General features: G+C 39.7%; 1 protein-coding gene across 1 annotated transcript in view; it reads left to right on the top strand.

Annotated features, from left to right (window-relative positions):
- Positions 1-18,831, top strand: part of PCDH15 (protocadherin related 15) — a 741,840-nt gene that overhangs the window by 646,014 nt on the left and 76,995 nt on the right. The window lies entirely within an intron of this gene.

Genomic DNA, 18,831 nt, shown 5'->3' on the forward strand with positions numbered 1-18,831 from the left:
CAGATATGTCAGAAAAAATAGCAAATCTACTTTGAATTTTTAAAAAGCACAATATCCAAGATTAACGTTGATAATTTTTTCACTTTTCTCCACTTAGTTATCATCAAAGATGTTGAAAGATTTTGTAAATGGCCAGCAGTACATAAAGTTGTACTAATTTTATTACTGAAAACTAAATTGATAGATACTGTATTACACAGGGAGAAAAGTTTGTAGGCTAGTGCATTTTAGATGCTTAATTATAGTTATTTTCCTGAAAGTATTTTAGGAATATATTTTTAAAAACTATTAATGTGCACACAGAAAACCTAAATTTTCCTGAGCAAATCCCACTCATGATCAGTTGCGTTTTTCTTTGTGTACCAGAACCATATGATTAGAACTCTTCTTACATATGTTTTTTCCATGTTCTGCACACCAAGTATGAAGGAGGAAAAGTCAACCAAGCAAATGCGCACATGTATTGTGCCTGCGAAATAGCTCCTTCATACACTGACCCCTGATGGGAATCACCACTTATAACTCAAAGTGGTCCACGAAAGGGTTGTTCTCATCATGTCTAAACCACATTATGATTTGCAAGTACAAAGCAACTCCAAAGAGTTTATTTTTATTGTATTTTACACTTTAGTTCCAAGAACTGTTGACTGATTCTGTTCACTTAGTCAATATTTTTTGAGTACCTATGTCCTTATGTAATGTCCTAGAAATTGACATACAGCAGTTCAAAAAACAATCAAACAAATAAAATCAAAGTTAACACCTTAGTAATATGGAAAAACTGGTGTAAGAAACAAATGATTGATAAAATAAGTAGCTATTTAATAGCTTAATTATAGTCATGTGATCATGTGGTCAAGGGCATGACTTGCGGATTTCTAGGTAAGATACATTCTGCTCATTATGCTGTCAGGTCCCTAAAGCTAGATGGACTGAGAGGTCAGCATGGCTGGAAGGCTGGTTGGAGAGGAGATTGGAAACATAGCCCAGGACTAGAATATGGGGGTTCTCCTAGATGTGTTAGAAAGGAAGTCTTTGAACTGTTTTGTTCAGAGGCATGACATAATCCAGTATAAAAGGATTATCCTGGATGTTGGGCAGGTTGGAGTGGGGGTGGTTAGCAGTGTTTTCAAACAAGAGTAGACAGGCCAACACATGACTTTCCAGGAGAGACTTGAAAGTGGACTGAACCACAGTGGTAGGCTGGGGCAGTGGTCACAAGGGAGCAAAAACAGCCAAAAGGCTTTGCTGATGGATTATGTGTGGGGCATTAGAGGAAATCAAGATTGGTCCTGAGGTTTAGTTCCTAACAGGTCCCCATCCCTCCCCCATGTACTGTGGTATCAGAAATCAAGAATTCATCTTTAACTCTCATCTTTTTAGAGATTTTATGATGGGGGGGCTTGTTTAATATGGCAAGGCTGTTGCAGATGCAGAGAGAGACAGAAGGAAGAGAGTGAGGGAGAGAGAGGGAGGTAAAGGGAAATGGAAAGAGGAAGGGGAGGGAGAAAAGGCGGGGGGCAGAAGGGGAGAAAGGGGGAGAGAGAGAGAAGGAGGGACAGGGACTTTAACACTGTATTGACGCAAATATGTGCTGTGATAACCAAGCCATCTGGGAAAGCACAAATTGCCCTGTGGACTCAGAGGAGGAGACATTTCACTTGGTGAAAGAGCTGAGTGCTCCCTGGAGGATGAAGAATTTGAGTGGCCCCCAAGGGTGGTTACATTTTCTCAAAGTGAAGCTTAAATGGGGCGGAGAGTCTCAGCAGAGGAAGCACAGGGAGCCAAACCCCAAAAGGAGAATGCGCTCCCTGGAACAGTGATTGGAGGCAGGAGCTCGGGAGGTGGTGGGAGTGATAAATCTTAGCTGGTGGACACTTCCCAGAGCTGCCTGACGCCTGGAATCTTCTCCTTTCCCAATTTAATCAGAGTGTGAGTGAGCTAAGCACTTCTTTTCAATTCACAAGTAGAGCAGCAAAAATCTTACTGGAAACAGCAAGATTCTGGGTCCGCCAGGCTCCGGAGTTTGATGCAGAGACCACTTAGCAAACAGGGAAGCAGCCCACGACTGGGAAGGAGGCTTTCACACCACTGTCTGTGAAGCAGGGGGCAGCAATACTGCATCTACTCTTCGTGCAAGTTCATTTCCTTTAGTTCATCGGGAAATGCATAATAATGCATTTTCAATTTTAAAAAATTGTGTTTTATAAGAAGGGAAAGAGGAGACATTGTAGAATTGACTAAGTAAGATGAGACTTTAAAATGTACTGGTAAATCAGGATGCCTTTGGCTCAGTCAGTTGAGCATCTGACTTGGGCTCAGGTCATGATCTCACGGTCCATGAGTTCGAGTCCCACGTCGGGCTCTGTGCTGACTGCTTGGAGCCTGGAGCCTGTTTCGGATTCTGTGTCTCCCCCTCTCTCTGCCTTTCCCCTGTTTATTCTCTTTCTCTCTCTCTCTCTCTCTCTCTCTCTCTCTCTCTCTCTGTCTCTCTCTCAAAAATAAAAAAAAACATTAACAAAAATTTTAGGGACGTCTGGGTGGCTCAGTTGGTTAAGTGTCCAACTTCAGCTCAGGTCATGAACTCACAAGTCATGGGTTCCAGCCCCGCGCTGGGCTGTGTGCTGACAGGTCAGAGCCTGGAGCCCACTTTGGAATCGGTGTCTCCCCTCTCTCTGCCCCTCTCCCATTCACGCTCACGCTCTCTCTCTCTCTCAAAAATAAATAAATAAACATTTAAAAAAATAAAATATACTGGTAAATTGAATATACTTACTAGCTTAAAATACGGATAGTGGATTAAGGGTGTTACTAAAACATGCTAAGGTAAAGGCAATACAATGAGAACATTATTGAAACAATTTGTGCTATATAAATGATAATAAAAGAAAGCTGTGTATATATGCTCTGAAGTGGCATATCTAATATGCTTACAGACTGGTTCAAAGTTCACTTTTTTTAAGAAAATCTGTATTGTATTCCTGGTGTGTGGAAAATACAGAGGCGAACAAAACAGACTCCCTTCTGCCCTTACAGAGTTAACATTCCAGTAACTAGACCGAAAAAGTAAATAAATAAGGCTTTATTTGGTCCCTGGCTCAAGAAGTTTGAATGTTCATGTCATGGTAAAGTACTTCCTAGATTGTGTCAAAAGGACACAGAACAAAAGTATTAGTTTGGGAGTATCCACCACATTTACTCTGGTTTGACGTCGATATCTCCGTCACAACTGATTCTACCAAATTGATTTCCATTGGTCACAAGCGATCGTTATTCTAATTGCAGGGAGAGGGAGAAGGAAATCGATAGTAATTTCTCTCTTCAGTCTTTAATACAAGAATTAGCATCAGTTAAAAGTATCACCTTTAGTTTATACCCAGAAGAACTGAAAGCAAGGAGGCAAGCTGGTTCCCTATTGTTCCTAGCATTATTATTATTATTCATAATAGCTAAGAGGTGGGAGCAATCTATGTATCCATTGGCAGGCGGAACGATGGGCATAATGAGGTACAAACAGTGGAATTTTATTCAGTCTTACAAAAGAAGGATATGTTGACATATGCTACATCATGGATAAACCCTGAAGACCATATGCCAAGTGAAATATGCAAGAAACAAACAGGCAAAGGTATACCTGCACTATGTGGGGTTCCCAGAATCATCCCATTCGTCGGGGTGGGGGGAGGGCAGCAGAGAGAGGGGAGTGGGGTAATTAGTGCACAGTGGTTTCAGAGTTCCAATTTGGGAAGAAGAAAAAGTGCCACACAGGAACAGTGGTAACAGTCGCACAATAATGTAAATGGGCTCAAGGTAACTGATTTAGACGCTGAACAAATGGTTAGAATGGTGAATTTAATGATGGATATTTTAGCACAGTAAAAGAAAAATCCCAAAGGAAAGGGGGCATCTCCAGTGTTGGCAGAATATGAAAACTGTTCCCTTCGAAACCGTTATTCTCCTGTGGTATGCATCCCAGGTTGATGTGCATGTGAATCTTAGACTGGGAACCAAAGATGTGTGGTAGTCTACTAATCTGAATTGATTATGTAACTATGGGTCTTAACATTTTATTCTCCTACACATCATCACTGCTATCAGTCCTGGCTGCAGCCCTGTGGAAGTGACACTCCCACCTGCAGGGCTATGCGTCAGAATGTCTAGCACCTTCTCTGTTGCAAAAGTCCCATGTTTGGGGCAAGGGTGTTCATTGAATATCACTTACTGAAATGTCCTCTAGTAATAAAAAATGACTGATACATTTGCTTACATCAGACTAACAGACCACTATGATGGAGATGCTATAATGATTTTAAAAAAAGCAATTAGCTACAAGCAAATATTTTGCTACATATGTATTTTTAAGTCAAATAAACAGTGTCCAGAATATAGAAAAAAAAAAAAAAACTGTTCAAAAGCAACTATTCAGCCAATAAAAGCAAGGTTGAAAAAAATTCATGAGTATTTGCCATATGACTCGTAATATCCCGTGTGAGGTCAGTAAGATTAAGCTGGACTTTTGAACACTAACTTTTTTGTTCCTGTTTGTACTTTGGGAAGTGTTAATCTATGAGTCCTCCTTATTAATAACAATAACTGCCATCTGTTTCTCTTTATTATTTTTCTGAGAACTGTAAAAAAAAAATCTTTACATATTTTAGCCAGTAGAATTTATTTCAATAATAACAAGCATGCCCAAAAACTGGGTGGCTCAGTCGGTTAAGTGTCCGAGTTCGGCTCAGGTCAATTATTTCGCGGTTCGTGAGTTCAAGCCCCACATCAGGCTCCATGCCTACAGCTCAGAGCCTGGAGCCTGCTTCGGATTCTGTGCCTCCCTCGCTCTCTCTGCCCCTTCCCCACTCATTCGTGTTCTCTCTCTCTCTCTGTCTCTCAAAAATAAAACATTAAAAAATAAACAAATACAAACAAACAATACAAACAAAGATATAAAACTCCTACCTGTATGGTAGGTGCAATTATTCTTTATTGTATTGTTGGGGAAAACGGCAATTAGTGAGGTCTCGTAACTTTCCAAGAACCACTGAGCCCGCAGCAGCCAGTGAAGGCAGGATTCACTTGGGTTGACCTTTTTCCAGGACTTTCCTTGTGCCCTGCACACCACATGCTTCCCCTGGAAAGCGAAGAGTGGAATGTGGCAGAAATACAACGTTGGCAGAAATAACAGAGCATAGGAAGTTTCTATGAAAAATCAGGAGGCAATTAACAAGACAACTAATTGCTCTTGGCATTGAGATGACCTCTGTGAATTACAAGTCCCTCTGTGAAAGGAACACATCAGCTCTCGTTTTAGAAACACCTCTCAATTTATTAACTAATTTTTCCAGTTTACCACATGTCATCTTAACGGCAACCCAGAGCCCGATTTAATGCAAATACAAGGGGAGGTTAAATATGATTTACAAAAAAAACTCTCTGCATTATGAGGATATTTTCCAGAAGTTCGTGCCATAAGGATTAGGCTTTCTGTCTACGAACTGAAGTTCAGAAAAACTCAGTGTCAGAAAAATTGAATTAAAATGTTGACTTGATGTCTACTGAGTGTCGAAAAGACTATGAACATTGCATCTTTGAGTTGTTAAAGAAGGCAGATTTAAGAAAGTTGTGGACTAAAAGAAAATACTATTTTGAAACAGCATCAAAAGAGAAACGGTCCTCACTGTCAATCCCTAATTCTCTATTACATTTTTCTAAATAAGCATGAGACGTGGCAAGAATACGTAGCGGAGTGATGCTGTTGAGGGGCAAAGGCCAAGAGCACGTCTGAAGGATGCAGATTTCCTCAGCGGCCTAGCGTGTAGAAGTGTTCAAGGTTAGCAGTACAGGAGCGATAATATTTGCTTGGAGCTGGGCCGGGGCTTCTGAGGGCTCCTGGTCCCCAGCCCTGTGCCTGCTCACACGGGTCTGAGGAAAAACAATTCCAGCACATTCGTGAGGGTTTAGTGTGAGTCCCCAGGGCAGCATCTTTTACTAGGGCCAGAGTCGGGCCTGGCTCACGTCCAGAATGGTACAAATAGCTATCCTGTATCTCACGTTTCCATGATACTCGGAAGTTAACTCGTTCATTCCCTGGGAAACCCCATGGGATTCTTTTATTATTCTCAATTTACAGAAGAGGACACACAGGCACAGGAGTGATCTGCAACCTGCCCAAGGTGGTCAGAGAGTCAGTATGAGGCCAGGATGCACAGCCAGACATGCTCTCCTGCGTCCTACATGGAACAGTAGTGGGCTGGGAGTCCAATCACTTGGATTCAGTCCCAGAAATTAAGTCTCTGTGGGGCCTCACACTTGATCTCAGGCCAGTCTCCTCTTATGCAAATGTTGCTTTAGCACTAGGTGCCTTTTAAAATCTTTAACCACTTCTGGGGCCCCTGGGTGGCTCAGTCAGTTAAGCATCCGACTTTGGCTCAGGTCATGATCTTGCAGTCTGTGGGTTTGAGCCCCATGTCAGGCTCTGAGCTGTCAGCACGGAGCCTGGAGCCTGCTTCAGATTCTATGCCCCTTCCCTGCCTGCGCTCTCTCTCTCTTTCACTCTCTTTCAAAAATAAGTAAACATTAATGCCCTAGGAAAATAATGGCATGGGGGGGAAATGCCCAGTACCCTGAGAGAACTACATTTTAAAGGAAAAATGGTTGGATTCCTGAAATCCAAAGCATCAGCTGTGTCTCACAGTTTTTGTGGTTTATTTCCCTTGAAGTTAGTGGATCCTTTTATGACAATTTTCTCCCTACTCGCTCTGTACAATGGAGATGTAAACAAGAGGTCTACGTGAAGGCCTCAGAAAGCAAGATTTTGATTCCCCTTTGCCAACTCTGGGAGACACAGCTTTATGCAGACACTTAGTGCTTCCAGACAGGGGTGTTAGGAGATCATACTAACCGACATGCATCTGACCTGGAATGGTTTGTACCTTGAACAAAGTACAAGCACATAGGTGCCTGAGGGCAGTGGCCCTATAACTGAGTTACTATGTATCTAATTTAGAACTCAGACACATCATATTGTAATTATGTATCTATGCGCCTGTTTTCTCTCCTGTAACTCAAATGTCATGCTTCCCCACAAATTTAATGACCTTATAGATATACAGTGCTTACCACCTCAAACTGATGCTTGTCCAAATTTTGTTTTTACATCAAGCCATGTCTTTTAGCCCACTAAACCAAGGCATTCCATGAAATATGTGAACAAATGATCAGTTTTCAAATAAGTAGAAAGAGTCTTTCTGTTTAACTTTCTTGGGTTTGATTACAACACCGAGATTTACATGACCCCTCGTTTCCCTGGGAATGTTCCTTCTGTCAAAATTGGGAGCTTGAATATCTTTATGAATCCATGCTTCAATCATAGTTTTCCATTTAACTCCAGTGGGGAAACCAAATGTCAAGAAAATTGCATTTTCCTCACAACTGGTGTACTTCTGTTATATGGTCTTGGATTATGATGTAGTTAATGATGTTTTCCTTTTGGTTTGTCTGCTGGAGACTGAAAGTCAAACACCTGATTCATCTTGAGCAACTTTAAAGGTGAATGCAATGGACAGGGGGTGTGCTTTCTCCCTGGTTTTCTTGAGATACTCTGGCTCTTACTCTCTCTTATCCTTCTCTTTAACTGTGTTTATGTTACTGTATCTTACGGAGTTTGGGAATTCTGTGGGGTCTGTGCAAACAAAGGATCGCTGAATACTCAGTTTCTGAGTCCAAGCCTTCCCTTTTCCCTTGTAAAAGTTGACACGTTAAGTGTCATGGCCAGTTTCTGATACATCACATATGTCCTTATATAAAATTATAGTTCTGTTGCTATTAGAATAAATGTACAAGACCAAGACTTTCCTTTGCCACAAATGGAGTGTCCAGATAAAATGATTTTCACATGTAAGTTTTACTCTCTCTTCTTCTCTATACAGGTCAGTCTTTTTATTATGACTGAAGGGAGATCTAAAAATCTTCTCAATCACATAGTAGTAACTTAATTTACACTTGTTGGTTTGAATATAACTTAATTAAGTTATATTAAGATAATTAAGAATTATCTTGATTTTCATTGTTTAAAATTGAAAGGGAACTATTTTTTCCAAGCTATAAAGTATCTGAAGAATGAGGAAAGTTTGAGTCTTTAAAACTAGGTAAAAAGCTTTTTATTCAGGGAAAGTTTGTTGTGTTTTTTTTTTGTTTTTTTTTTTTAAGGAAAGAAATTTCCTTAAAAGTAGAAGTCTGAGGAATTTTTATGGGTCTTAAGCCTTTGGACATGATACATGAAAGGGAAGTGCTTTACTCAGTGAATGGCCAAATCATTTTGCCTTTCCTAAATTCATTGGTGGGTCATATGTTTCAAAGTCTGATCACACTCTCCTGGGATTTGAAATGTATTTAATGCCTACATGTCTTTCAGATGTTTAAATGCATAACAATCCAGGGTGTGGATTTGGAATATTGTCTTTTGAGTCAAGCTCACATTTTCCTGTAGGAGAGTTTGTATGTCGTGGAACAGTGATGATCGTGTGTGTGTGCTCCTGTATTATGTTTCAAGGACCATATCTTCCATCATCTGCTAGGAGGGTTGACACTCAGCTTAAAAATCTCAGAATCCTTGTGAAAGAGAGGACTGCACTGCAAAACACAATTGCAAAGATAATGGAGGCAAGTAAGAATTACTTTTGTCTGAAAATGTCCTGTGATTTCTTAAACCTTAAACATTTAACTTTGTGCTATAATGACCCCACAAAGAGGACCTAAAATACCAATCTAAGCAAAAATGATTGGCGCCTGGGTGGCTCAGTCAGTTAAGCGTCCAATCTCGGCTCAGGTCATGATCTCGCAGTTCGTGAGTTCCAGCCCCGCGTTGGGCTCTCGGCTGGCAGCTCAGAGCCTGGAGCCCGCTTCGGATCCTGTGTCTCCCTCTTTCTCTGCCCCTCCCATGCTCATGTTCTATCTCTTTCTCTCTCTCTCTCTCTCTCTCTCTCTCTCTCAAATATAAACATTTTTTTTAAAAAACAATAAAAAATGATAAACCATCTTTTAAAAAACTTTATTCATATCTCTAAATACATCTTAATTTTGAATTGCCTATTAATATTGCCAGTAAGAAGAGTAAAATATTAGATTTGTCTAATATGTATTATGAAGAAAACATAGGTCTAAATAAGTCATAAAAAATGGAGGACTGTCCCTAGTAGTTTTAATGAATTTTCATTAATGAAAACCAGCAGACCTGAAGCAAGATTATGTGTGTAAAGAGAACATAATTCACTTTGGTCCGTTCATTATACATCTGAGAAGTGCCAAAGGATTTCTACTTTTTTTTCAAAAACAGGCACAGAAATGTCTGATTTCACAAAATTGCATTTTCATGCATAGATATAATTGAACTTTACACTAGAAGTTCCTGTCAAGTAGATCCTGAAACTTTATGTAGTAGCTACACTGTTTTTTGTAAACATACCTATTTTTTTTAATTTTTTTTTTTAACGTTTATTTATTTTTGAGAAAGAGAGAGACAGAGCATGACCGGGGGAGGGGCAGAGAGAGAGGGAGACACAGAATCGGAAGCAGGCTCCAGGCTCTGAGCCATCAGCCCAGAGCCTGACGTGGGGCTCGAACTCACGGACCGCGAGATCGTGACCTGAGCTGAAGTCAGACACTCAACCGACTGAGCCACCCAGGCGCCCCTAAACATACCTATTTTTTATAGCGCTTTATTTTATTTGCTCCCAGGATTTTTTCCCCTAGGCAGCTATGGCCTCTTATCCCAGCAATCTGTAAAAAGACAGAGTCAATGAGGTTCACAGTACTTTGAAAGACTTTATTACCACCCAAAGCCAAGGACCCCAATTTATGTTACAAAGTAGTATCAAAGATCTCCGATCCAGAGCGTAGAAAGAACCCCAGCAAAATGATGATTCAAAACAAAACAAAATGAAACACCCAAGATTAAAAAGATAGGAATAAGATTGGAATGAGCCCTGCATAAAGAAAATACAGAAATTGGCAAAAAAATATATATATATATAAAGAGGCATTCGATTTTATTAACTACTAGGGGATTACAGAATAAACCACAGGAGGCCACCACATGTTCATCAGAATGGCTACACTAAGACAGATGAAACCAAATTTTGCAACAGCTGGAGTTCACAGGGGTTGCTGATGGGATGTAAATTAGTGCAGCTTTCAGGGGAACGTTTGACGTTGTCTATTAAGTGTGAGCATATATGTAACCCCTGACTCAGAACTTCCACTCCTAAGTTTTGACCCAGAGAAATGCACACATTTGCTCGTAAAAGATATTTACGAGTTCACTTTTTGTAGGTAGTCCATTATTGTAATTTCTAACAGTTGAAAACAACATGCGTACCGAACAACTTACATGCATTAAATGTAGTATATTTGTACAACGGAATTCTATAAAGCAATGAAAACAAATAAACTCTGGCAACAACACAGATGGATCCTAGAAATTTACTGTGACGGGGCGCCTGGGTGGCTCAGTCGGTTAAACATCCAGCTCTTGATTTCCACTCAGGTCATGATCTTGTGGTTCAGGAGATGAAGCCCTGCATCGGGCTCCATGCTGACAGTGGGAGACCTGCTTGGGATTCTCTCTCTCCCTCTCTCTCTGCTCCTCCCCTGCTCTGTCTCTGTCAAAAGAATAAATAAACTTAAAAAAAAGATATATAATCTGAGCAAATGAATTCAGACAAAAAAAAAATTTCCTAAGCCCATTTATATAAAGTTCAAAAACTGGAATAGCTAATCCATTCAGAATGGTTATTTTTTGGAGGAATGCTGATAATGCTGGCTACATCTAGATGCTGGCTACATCTAGAGATATAACTGGAAAAATAAAAATAATTTTTAAAAAAATGTTAAAAAGCTCTAAAATCATAAAAACAAAGAGAAGATGTTCACTTAAATTTCTGGTAATTTTAAGCTATTCCTCTTGGAAGATATAGTAAAATACTTCTGACAAAAGTGGAGGGGATTATACTTTTCTTGTTACTCTACTGTTCAGTTAATAATTAAAAAAATTTTTTTTAATGCTTGTTGAAATAATGCCATCTAGTTTTCTAATGGATTCTAGTACAAAAGCCTGTTTTGGCACACTGTGTTATTTGTGGCAGTGGCTCAGAAATGCCAGTAGTTGAGTACAGTAGGTTAGATGTGGAAGGTGTGGTTGGTGGATGCACGTTAGTATGAACGGGTTCCAGAATCCAGAATTATAAGCCAAAAAGATGAGGTTTGGACCTGACAGTTGTGTAATCCTGTAAATAGGGCAGAAACAGGTGGAAAAGCCCCTGTCCCTGAAGACGCATGGGCACAGGCAAAGGTCCTGATTATGCTGTTTTATGACGAGGACACATGAATGCAAGCTGGGTAGGAGGCCTAGATGAAAGGAATGAGGTGGGAGCCACAGAAGAGCCAGGGGGAGGAAGGAGTTAGCCTCTCAGCAAGGGAGCAGTCCACCTTCCTGACCTAGAGCCCTGGTGAGACTCTAGAACCCACTGCAGGTGAGTCACATCTGAGCAGGGCAAGGCCAGGTGAGACGCAGACCATCACTTTGGAGACACAGGCTCTGTGTGGGTTTCCCGTGTCAGGTTAGAGCTAAAATCAAAGCGTGGGCTGAGACTAAACGTGCAAAAAAGAACACAGAAACAGGTACATCTGCAGGCAGGAAATGAGTGCTGGGTCCTACTCTTTCTGTGCGACAGGAATTAGTAAGGGAATTAGAGAACTTTTGATTTAAGTCAATATTGATTAAAGTATAATCCGATGTTATGAATATGCTGGATCCCCAGAGCATGAAAAAGAAGGTTAATGAATACGAAACATAAAGGCCGTAAAAGTAAAGTTTTAATATTTAAATCTATATCCCTTTTCCAAAAGCGTCATGAAGAAGACAAAATTGGATTGTTACCTTTCAATCACTACTGGGCTGCTTAACCTTGAGCAGAGTTGTGAATTTTTGTAAGCATCAGGTCTGCAAGTTATAACAGGGCGGTATAACACATTTCTCATGAATGTAAATGAAAAAACTGCGTATCAAGCACTGAGTACAGCACCTACCCCAGACATACCTCTCAGTAAACGTCCATTGTCACTGTGAATTATTTTATCTGACTAGGTTCTTTCTACCTATAAAATAACTGTGGTCTCCATGCTCCAAGTTCCATATGCAAGGTGCATAGAAGTTATCAAAACAATTCTATGGAACACTGAGGTATTTGATCGTTGCCCTTGAAAGTAAACATTGGGTCTCCCTTTCTAGAACTCACCTTAGTATCAGTGCAGAATACTAATTTTTCTTCTTATCTGAGTGATAGAGTAAGAAATAATTATTGGGGCACCTGGGTGGCTCAGTTTGGGTAAGCATCCTACTCTCGGTTTCCGCTCAGGTCATGATCTCATGGTTCATGGAATCGAGATTGAGTGGGGCTCTGGACTGACAGGGCAGAGCCTGCTTGGGATTCTCCCTCCCTCTCTCTGTCCCCTCACTCTCTCTCTCTGTCAAAATAAACAAACATTAAAAGAATAACCATAAAAGCTGAACAGTAATATAAAAACAGTTTCTTCCATTATGTAATGACTGGGTACATTCAATCTTTGAAATACACTAAGATATGATTGCATTGAGACATAATCCGTGTAACTTCTTCAAATTGCATTTTGTTGAACTATATCCCCTTTTCTTATTTCCCCGTCCCCTCACCCACCTCCCTTCTGGCAACCACCAGCCTGTTCTCTGCATTAAGAGTCTGTTTTTTTTTTGTTGTTGATCCTTCTTTGTTTGTTCATGTGTTTTGTTTCTTCAGTTCCACGTATGAGTGAAATCATATGGTATTTGTCTCTCTCTGAATGACTTATTTCACTTAGTATTATACCCCCTAGGCCCATCCAAATTGTTGCAAATGGAAGATTTCAATCTTTTTTGTGGCTTAATAATACTCCATTTTATGTATACATACTACCTCTTCTTTTTTTTTTTTACACTTTTATTTAAATTCCACTGCAGTTAATATACCGTTTAATATTAGTTTCAGGTGTACAACATAGTGATTCCACACATCTATACATGACTGTGCTCATCACAAGTGCCCTCCTTCATCCCATCACCTACTGGACCTGTTCTCCCACCCACCTATCCTCTGGTGACCATCAGTGTGTTCTGTGTAGTTAAGGATCTGTTTTTTGGTTTGCCTATATCTATCTATCTATCTATCTATCTACCTATCTTTCTTTCTCTTTCTTTCTTTCTTTCTTTCTTTCTTTTAATCTCTTTGTTCCTTCTTAAAAAAAAATTTTTTTTTAACGTTTATTTATTTTTGAGACAGAGAGAGACAAAGCATGAACGGGGGAGGGTCAGAGAGAGGGAGATACAGAATCTGAAACAGGCTCCAGGCTCTGAGCTGTCAGCACAGAGCCTGACTTGGGGCTCAGACTCACGGACCGCGAGATCATGACCTGAGCCGAAGCCGGCTGCTTAACCGACTGAGCCACCCAGGCGCCCCTCTTTGTTCCTTCTTAAATTCCACATATGAGTGAAACCATATGGTATTTGTCTTTCCCTGATTTATTTCACTTAGCAAAATACTCTCTAACTAAATCCATGTCATGGCAAATGGCAAGATTTCATTCCTGTTACATGGCTGAGTAATATTCCATTAGATATATACACCACATCTTTATACATTCATCAGTCGATGGACACTTGGGCTGCTTCCTTTGTTTTGCTATTGTAGACAATGCTGTAATAGACATTCGGATGCGTGTATCCCTTCAAATTAGTGTTTTTGCATTCTTTTGGTAAATAGCTAGTAGTGCGCTTGCTGGGTCGTAGGGTAGTTCTGTTTTTGAGGAACCTCCATACTGTTTTCCACGTGGCTGTACCAGTTTGCATTCCCACCACCAGTGCATGAGGGTTCCTTTTTGCCCACATCCTCACCAACACTTGTTTCTTGTGTTTTTTGTTTTAGCCATTCTGATAAGTGGGAGATGATACCTCATTGCAGTCTTGATTTGTATCTCCCTGATGATAAGTGATGTTGAGCATCTTTTCCTGTGTCTGGCGGCCATATGGATGCTTCTTTGGAAAAATGTGTATTTCTGTCTTCTGCCCATTTTTAATTGGATTATGTTTTTTGCATGTTGTGTTTTACAAGTTCTTTATATATACCTTTTCTTTATCCATTCATCTATTGATGGACACTCAGGTTGCTTCCATATCTTGACTTTTGTAAATAATGCTGTAATAGACATGGAAGTGAACACATCTTTTAGAATTAGTGTTTTGTTTTCCTTGGGTAAATACCCAGTACTGGAATTACTGGATCATACAGCAGTTCTATTTTTAATTTTTTGAGGAGCCTCCATACCGTTTTCCATGGTGGCTACGCCAATTTACATTCCCATGGAGGAACATGAAGGTTCCTTTTTCTCCACATCTTTGTCAATACTTGTTATTTCTTGTCTTTTTGGTTCTAACCATTTTGACAAGTGTAGGGTGATATCTCATTGTGAATTTGATTTTCATTTCCCTGATGATCAGTGATGTGGAATATCTTTTCATGTGTCTGTTGGCCATCTGTGTCTTCTTTGGGAAAATGTCGGTTCAGGTCCTCTGCTTATTTTTAATTGGATTCTTTATTTTTTGGTGTTGAGTGGTATAAGTCCTTTGTATATTTTGGATAGTAGCCACTTATTGGATGTGTCATTTGCAAACATCTCCTATTCTGTAGGTTGCATTTTTGTTTTGTTGATGGTTCCCTTTGCTGTGCAGAAGCTTTTTATTTTGATGTTGTGCCAATAGTCTAATTTTGCTTTTGTTTCCCTTGTCTTGGGAGACATCTAGAAAAATATTTCTATGCCTGATGTCAAAGAAATCATGGCCTATGTTGTTTTCTTCTAGGAACTTTATGGTTTCAGATCTCACATTTGGGTCTTTAATTCATTTTCAGTTCAGTTTTGTTGATGATGTAAGAAAATGGTCCTGATTCTACTGCATATTGCTGTCCAGTTTTCCCAGCACCAACTGGTTGAAAAGATTGTCTTTTCTCTGTTACATATTCTTGCCTCCTTTGTCATAGATTATTTGACCATATAATTGTAGGTTTATTGCTGGGCTCTCTAGTCTGTTCCATTGATTTATGGCCTATTTTTGTGCAAGTACCATACTGTTTTGATTACTACGGCTTTGTAGGGTATATTGAAATCTAGGATTGTGATACCCTAAAGATGCTACAAAAGAGCCATTAGTGCTGAAAAATGAATTCACAAAAAAGTTGTAGGGCCCAAAATTAATATACAGAATTGCATTTACATAAACTAATAATAAAGTATCAGGAAAAGAAATTAAGAAAATAATCCCATTTACAGTTGCACCAAAAAGAATAAAATACCTAACTAAGAATAAACTTAACCAGGAGGTGAAAGGCTGTATCCAAAAAGTATAAAATATTGATGAAATAAATTGAAGATGACACAAACAGAAATAGTTTTCATTCTCGTGGATTTGAAAACCTAATATTGTTGAAATGTCCATATTACCCAAAGCACTCTACATGTTCAGTTCAGTCCCTGTCAAAAAACCAGCAGCATTTGTCACAGACCTAGAACAAATAATTCTAAAGTCTGTATGGAACCACAAAAGATCCTGAATAGACAAAGCAATCTTGAGAAAGATAAACTTACATATTTTGAATGACATAGTTCTTTTATATCAGCAGTGATCAGTTTCATATTTATGAGGCATATTTGTATGTTTTATTTATTTAAAAAAATTTTAATGTTTATTTTTGAAAGAGAGAGAGAGAGAGAGCAAGTAGGGGAGGGGCAGAGAGAGAGGGAGACACAGAATCCAAAGCAGGCTCTGAGCTGTCAGCACAGAGCCCGACAGGGGGCTCATGAACCATGAGATCCTGACCTGAGCTGAAGTTGGATGCTTTACTGACTGAGTCACCCAGGTGCCCCCCATATTTTTGTGTTTTAAATGAGTAGTATTACCTTAACGCTGCGCTATGAAGTATTTTTCTACATATTATATTTGTCAGTAATTATCGATGGCTTGGTGTTACCCTTTTAGGAAATCATAGCAACTTTAAGAAAAAAATAATGTCTACATATGTAGATGTAAGGTTCTGAATAGCAAACCCTAACAGCACAGCTAAGAGAAATTTCAGCCTTCAGTTAGTACCCATATCAACTTATACAGAGAACAGGTTTAAAAAGAATATTTTTGGGGGGGGGGGCGCCTACGTGGCTCAGTCATGAACTCAGGTGGCTTAAGCCACCGACTCTTGGTTTTGGCTCGGGTCATGATCTCAGAGATCATGAGTTCGAGCCCCACGTTGGGCTCTGTGCTGAGTGTGGAACCTGCTTGAAATTCTCTCTGTCTCTCTCTCTCTCTCTCTCTCTCTCTCTCTGCCTCTCCCCCACTCACACTGTCTCTGTCTCTCTCAAAATAAACTTTTAAGAAATAATATTTTTTTAAAAGGGCATATTGGAGTTTTGGTCCTTATCACACCATACCAGATCAAAACATAAAATTGGGTGAGGTGTTTGTCTAGTAACCACATGCGAAGTAACTGCTTGAGCTAAAACCGACCCTGAGGTTTTGTCTAGGAACTAATTAATGTCTGGGAAGTGGGGAAAAAAATCTTGAAATTCTCTTAAAATATAAAAATAATTTAAAAAGTCAACAAAATTTCTTAAACTGTTTCAGAAACAAGGTACTAATGCCATGTAAAAATAGTCACAAACTGGAAATGATTAGCAATTCAGGAATGTTTAATAGATTTCTTAAATTCCCCTTTGTAGATAGATATGGTCAAAAATGCCATTTTTCAAAGAAAAATATGAATAGAAAGTTCTGAACTGCAGAAAATTTATCTTTCAAGATTATACAATGAATTATCTGTTAAAAAGTTGAAAAATGAAAGAGTCCTTTCTCTGGCTTTAATGAATCACAGCATGACGAATAGTCTTTTCTGGCACCTCCTGAGCATGTTAATGTTATGTTGCGTTAATAGTCTTTGTGAAAATTAGGAATAACTAATGACGGAAGGAAAGGAACAGGATGAAAATGTGTACGCTCCCCTACGTTTATTAGGGTCTTATTAGCACTAAATGCAATTAAAGCACTGAATTCTTTTTTCACATGTCATTTCATGGAGCAGGATCCCTGGGGTAGGATAGAAACGATGCTTCTTTTTGCCAGGCTTTGTGTTCTGCTTGGTCCTGAAAGAGGGATGCCAAGAGAAAGCTACTTGTCTTAATTTAATTTCTTACTGAGTCTGATGAGTATCTTCACAGATGGAGGGAAAAAAAGAGAGAAATGTAACTTGCAATTTTTAATAAAATCTGTTGGTTAGGTTACAGGTGCGTGCGCTCTCTCTCTCTCTGTCTCTCTCTCTCTCTCTCTGAAACCAGGATCTGGAGATAACCTTCAGTCCAACACATACTTCCCTCCATCCAGTTCACTGGCAAATCTCTCACGGGCCTCGGAGTCAAACATTCCAGGATCCACTCACCAGCTGTGTGATTTGGGGTCATTTGCGGAGTTTTACTGTCACACCCACAGCTCAGGAACAGCATCTACAGAATGGCTTTGTTCTTTATACCTACCAGAGTTAAGAAAAGTAAATGATCCCCTTTTTATAAGGTCCTTAGCCAATGCAGAATACTTTGTACACCCTTATCTCTTAGGCTTTGCCAGATCTTGTTTGAGTATAATCTTTTATTCATTACAGTTCTTCAGTGCTAACACTCAATCCGCATCGAGTAAGTTCCAATCATTGTCAGTGCCAGTTCTTAATTGGCTGAAGAACTATTTAGATTACCGGAGGTTGGCCAAAGGCAAGTAGGCTAAAGACAGATGGGCCAATGCTATTTCTCCACCAAAACAAAGCAAACAGAAACTAACAATTTTATCAAAGATGAATGTTATCTAGTAACTCTTTGTTTCTTCTTTTTTTTAATCTGTATGTAGTTGACCCACAATGTGACATTCATTTCAGGAGTACAACACAGTGATTCAACTTCTGTGTAAATTGTGCTACACTCAACACAAGGGTGGCTACCATTTGTCACCACACAGCACTATTACAGCATCACTGACTGTATTCCCTGGGCTGTGCCTTTTATTTCCATGAGTGATTCATTCCATAACTAGAAGCCTGTACTCCCTTCCCCTTCATCCTTCTTGCTCATCCCCTCGGTCCTCTCCCCACTGGCAACCATCAGTTTGCTGTCTGTATAGGTCTGATTATGTCTTCCGTTTGTTGGTTTATTCATTTGTTTTGTTTTTTAGATTCCACATATGAGTGAAGTCCTGTGGTATTTGTCTTTTTCAGTTTGACTTACTTCACTTAGCATAACACCCTCTGGGTCCATCCATGCAAATGCCAAATCTCATCCCTTTATTATGGCTGTGTAATAGTCTGGTGTATACATACCACATCTTTCTAATCCATCTGTCTATCAACATCCACATGGTCAACAGACACATGAAAAAATACTCCACATCACTCCTCATCAGGAAAATGCAAATCAAAACCACAATGAGATACCACCTCAAGCCAGTCAGAGTGGCTAAAATCAAACGCATGAGAAACAGCAGGTGTTGGCAAGGATGTGAAGAAGAAGGAAGCCTCTCACACCATCAGTGGGAGTGCAACCTGGTGCAGCCACTGTAGAAAACAGTATGGAGGTTCCTCAGATATTAAAAATAGAACTGCCGGAGCGCCTGGGTGGCTTGGTCGGTTAAGCTTCCGACTTCGGCTCAGGTCATGATCTCACGGTCCGTGAGTTCGAGCCCCGCGT

Source organism: Panthera uncia, chromosome D2 (assembly GCF_023721935.1).
Source record: "Panthera uncia isolate 11264 chromosome D2, Puncia_PCG_1.0, whole genome shotgun sequence".
NCBI lineage: Eukaryota > Metazoa > Chordata > Mammalia > Carnivora > Felidae > Panthera > Panthera uncia.